Source organism: Mytilus edulis, chromosome 7 (genome assembly GCF_963676685.1).
Source record: "Mytilus edulis chromosome 7, xbMytEdul2.2, whole genome shotgun sequence".
NCBI classification, from domain to species: Eukaryota; Metazoa; Mollusca; class Bivalvia; order Mytilida; family Mytilidae; genus Mytilus; species Mytilus edulis.
In genome coordinates this window covers 75894200-75898925 of record NC_092350.1, presented here as the reverse complement: position 1 = coordinate 75898925, position 4726 = coordinate 75894200, and the positions used below count along the sequence as shown (strand labels likewise).

The 4726-nt window shown below is 28.8% G+C and overlaps 1 long non-coding RNA gene across 1 annotated transcript; it reads right to left on the bottom strand.

Moving 5' to 3' along the window:
* Positions 1-252: 252 nt before the first annotated feature.
* LOC139483642 (uncharacterized) lies at positions 253-2333 on the bottom strand. The gene is made up of 3 exons (XR_011655063.1): positions 2235-2333; positions 841-1050; positions 253-396 (listed from the first exon to the last, which is right to left on the bottom strand). It is a non-coding gene; the product is annotated as an uncharacterized lncRNA (long non-coding RNA).
* Positions 2334-4726: the final 2393 nt, after the last annotated feature.

Genomic DNA, 4726 nt, shown 5'->3' with positions numbered 1-4726 from the left:
GTGTTTAAAACACTTTTAGTGGTAAAAGCAGATGTTGAATTGCAGATGAAGAATTGACAGATTCTGTCTCACATGTGACACCCGTCGTGTAACTCATGTAGGACTAAGCATGTAGGTCACATTCTCGGAAAAGACAATAAACAAGATAAAAGAGTAGCACTCAACATTATAGTTGATACTGTTAAACCTTATCGTTTAAAGTAAAACAAAATAGATGTATTAAAACATATTTTATTACAAATAGGCAAACTATATAAAAGTACAAAAAGAATTATATACTATACAAATTTAAAAAAGAATTTGCAATCTAACTTAATAATTTATCATATGACAGCAATATGTTGGATTTCAAAAATCATCAGCCTGAGGATCAGGTTCAGGACGCTTGTGTAAAATCTGAAAAATAAAAATAAAATAAAATATAAAAAGGAATAATAGGAATGAAAATGGAAATTAGGAATATGTCAAACAGACAACAACCCGATCAAAGAGCAGAAAACAGCCGAAGGCCATCAATTCGTCATCAATACAGTGAGAAAATTCCATAACTGGAGGCATGCCTCAGCTAATACGGCAAGAATAAATATAAGAAAGAGAGCTTTTGAAATTCTATATATATTTATGTATGACACGTGAATAGTATGCTTTATTTGTTGCATTACTGATATGCGATAAGAAAAAAAAATATATCCAAATTATTTTCTGTTGTGGTCATAAAACTTTCAACTTGTAAATGACACAGATTTCCATGACAGTATGTAATATATAAAAACATTATAAATGTTTACTCCCGTGACAGTCAAAGCAGAAAATATACAAAAACTAAGAGGTCGAACTTACTTCACTGAGTAGCTCCACTATCCATGGGTACAGGATGTATGTATGATGAACATATATTGATATGACAGCCTCTACAAAGTCTCCCGTTGTATCGGTACAATGTTGGCATTTTACATCTAGAAGGACATGATATGTACGGGCAGTTAAGAATCGGACATCCTCTGTTTAAATAATTTTCGCTAAGAGTAATTGGACTGTGTGATAGTTGAGCTGAAAATATTTATAATAATATAAAAAAAAAATGAAAATGAATAGTTATCAAAGGTACCAGGCTAATAACTAATATCATTTATAAATGAAAGAAACATAATCGTTACAAATATTCTTTTCCTATTTTAACTTGGTAAAATTTAAAATAAAATAAATCATAACATCATTAAAATTGATGAGGAACAACATGTACTTTAATTTTTGTTTGAAATAACGTGTACAATTGAATATTATCTAAAGATGATTTAAATGCATACATAAATATGGGTCGGGTGTATTAAAATTTCTAATGTTTAACTTTTTCGTTTCTACATTTTCATTGGTTACACAGTAAAATCAGTAAGTTTTATCATCGGGACAGTTTACTTGAACTTAGGTCAACTTTACAGCTTCATTTGTGTACTTTGGAGTTAGAATAACCTTTTTTCGTATTTCTAAATACGGAATTGAATTTTATTACATTCAAAGTTCAATTTGTTTTAATGCTATTTCGGAATTTGGTCTCTTTATTACGACATGATTGAGGTGAATTATTCACATGGTTATATGTGACTTTTATATGTACCTTTTCTTAATAACTAACAAAATGACGAAAATCCTGTTTCTCACTGAGAAAAAGTTCTAAGTAGACTTCATAGAAAACAAGATAGAGCAACCGTTAAATAATCTGACAACAACATTTGAAATGGTATTTTTTCTTTTTTTCGAATAAGGATTAACTAATATTCAGGCAAAGTCTTTCTTTTACACTTTCGTTTTTGCGTCACGTCGAAATGTTATCTAACTGTTGGGTTGAAATCTGTCTGGCGCTCTTTAATTTGGCTTTCCAATTTTTGGCAATCGAAATATGCACAAAAAGGATATCCAGAAAAAATGTATGCAAGAACAATTATTGTAGCAAATGTTTGATGTTGGTATTATCTTTATAACATGTCTAAGATATATTTTGTTCTGCTTTTATCAAGGCAAAAATAAATGCAGACATTACTTTGACTGTTTTTGTCTCTTTGTCCCATTTCTATCCTCCAAGTAAAATACAATACCTTGCGAGCTATAATGTAAGTTTTTACTTATTTTTCGAATTTATTTATACAACAACCTGGAGCTTCAAATGAACACATATTGGAAGACAACTTAAGTACGAAAACAAAAAGCTGACAAAAAGAAATCAATTATCAACTTACCATTTACATTGAAGGTCAACATAAAAGCGCACAGCAAAACGAAATTTCTCATGTTCATCTTTTTGTTTATATTTCTTTGAGAAGTGTGTTGAAACTAAATACAATTCAAAAGTATTTATACAAATAAAATCGTCCATTGTACGTAGGTGACAGACCGTAGTATGTGGTTTGACATATGTGACCTCATAAACAATGGAAGTGATTCAGTTAGTGTCCTTAAAAGAAAACATAATTATAACTAATTAAAACAAATATGCGTAAAACTATCTTTTCAGATTTTGAAATTTACATTATTGCGTTAGAGAAACACATTCGTTATTATCAATATTGCATGCATTAGGGTGTAAGTGCACTTTTTTGTGTATGATCGAATATAATAATTAAAACAATGGTGTAAGATGTATTGATTAAACGAAATAGCAGAAGCTGTTGTAGAAATGAATGACACACCCCGTTTTTTAATACATGTTGTTAGTATATGAATTCATACGAAATCTGAATGATTTGGGAGAGAACGTGATAAACCTTCCTGCAATACCCATGTTTTAGAATTGTTTTATTTTCTGAATGCAAAATCTGAGTGAATGAAGTCTTATGGTAAAAACGGAAATGGTTGCACTCATTTAAAAAGAGGAAGCTTTTTTAGTCATATTTACAATACCCCTAAATTAAAAGTTAACAATTCCATTGCACGAAATCAATGGACTATCATCAACCAAACCCAACAACGATGAAATCAGAAACAAAGTTTTTTTAATACATTTTGTATGGTTGTAAATTCATAATTATTTGATGTCGGATATTTTATTTTTATATATGCATGTAAACATATCACTTTAAATTTGAATATATCGTTCGAACCGAATTATATTCTAAATGATTATGTTTGAGATTGTTTTACTGAACCCCTTAGTCTTGCTATATTGAATGCCATGACTTATCAGTGACGCTTGAATAAAAATGTCTAAAGGCTAAATAAGTACCCCGTTGAAAAGCATTGAGGACACAAGATTAAATTACAACCTTTTTAAAATCAGTAATTTTGTAAAAAAAACAACATTTTTGGTCTTTAAAATCTAGAATGCACTGTTTAGCAAGTATTAAGTCCAAAAAGAATAACAAAGATAACAGCGACTAACAAAGCATATATTTGATTGAATTACCAAATTTGAAAATTCTTATTCCAATCATCATTTTTATATGACAACATAGACCAGTCCTTCGTGGTACATAATAATGAAAATAAACTGTTATAATAGTGCTTCTTCTATATTAACCAGTCATTTTATTTGCGATTGAACGAACCATTGAAATGTTTTCCCATCTTGGCATAATAAACAGGAATACAAAAAAAAAACCAATGAATTATCAAATTATGTTTTATTTTGTTTGTGTATTTTGTTTGTGTATTATGTGTTTTCTGTGATTTTTAAGGCTGATTTAGATCATTAAGGGAAAATTGTTACTTATTTCAAATAAAAGGATATTTTCAAAAGTTGGACTTATTAATGATATACTCGTTTTATCTTAACCCCTTACAACTGTATTGAAAACAAATATAAAAACAGAAAAAAATGCTGCGATCAAAAGCGGATTTAGTTAGAGCACGAGAAAACTACCAAATAAATTAAAGAAAAACTAACATACGTCATACCATGAACTTGTTCTCTGTTTTGCTTTATAAGCAAAATAAATAGTTTTATCAGAACCGGAAAACTTTATATTTTTTTTTACAAAAGGATCGTTGTACTTTTAACATTACGAAATAACAAGATGTTAAACATTTAAAAATAAACTTAGGAAATAAATATGAAGTGTTGTTGTATCAAATAAACTCATCATTTATACCAGTATTAAACTTTTATATTTACGCTAGACGCGCGTTTCGTCTTGTTTTCAAGAATACTACCTATAGTGTTGAATGTATTATTTACATTTTATTTTGCATTTAATATTTTCTATTTTGACATCCTTAGACATGTAAGATCTAAGCTGTACACTATTTAATTGTTGTATTCATATCATATAATAGTATTTTATTATGTTTCATCATCCTATTGGTAAAATTGAAACATCAACGAACAAATATGCATTTAGATTTTATGGTTGATGAATTTGGCAATTTTAGATAATTTCAATGTGCGCTCAATTCTTGTTATTTCTTGTTTACATAAGCATCAATTACATGGTAATTTTTATAAATTTCCTGTTTATAAAACTACGAATTTTTCGAAAAAATAAAAGATTTTTTTTTTATCCCAGGCATTGGTTGCATAAGCTGTATTTGACACAACTTTTTGGAATTTTGGTTCCTTAATGTAATGCCCTTTGTGCTTGTTTGGCTTTACAACTATTTTGATTTGAGTGTCACTTATGGGTCTTATGAAGACGAAACGCGTATCTGGCGTTTAAAATTATAATCCTGGTACCTTTGATCACTATCAACGTTCTTTTGAATATCCATGAAAAAACGTTATTTTACTTTAGTTTGT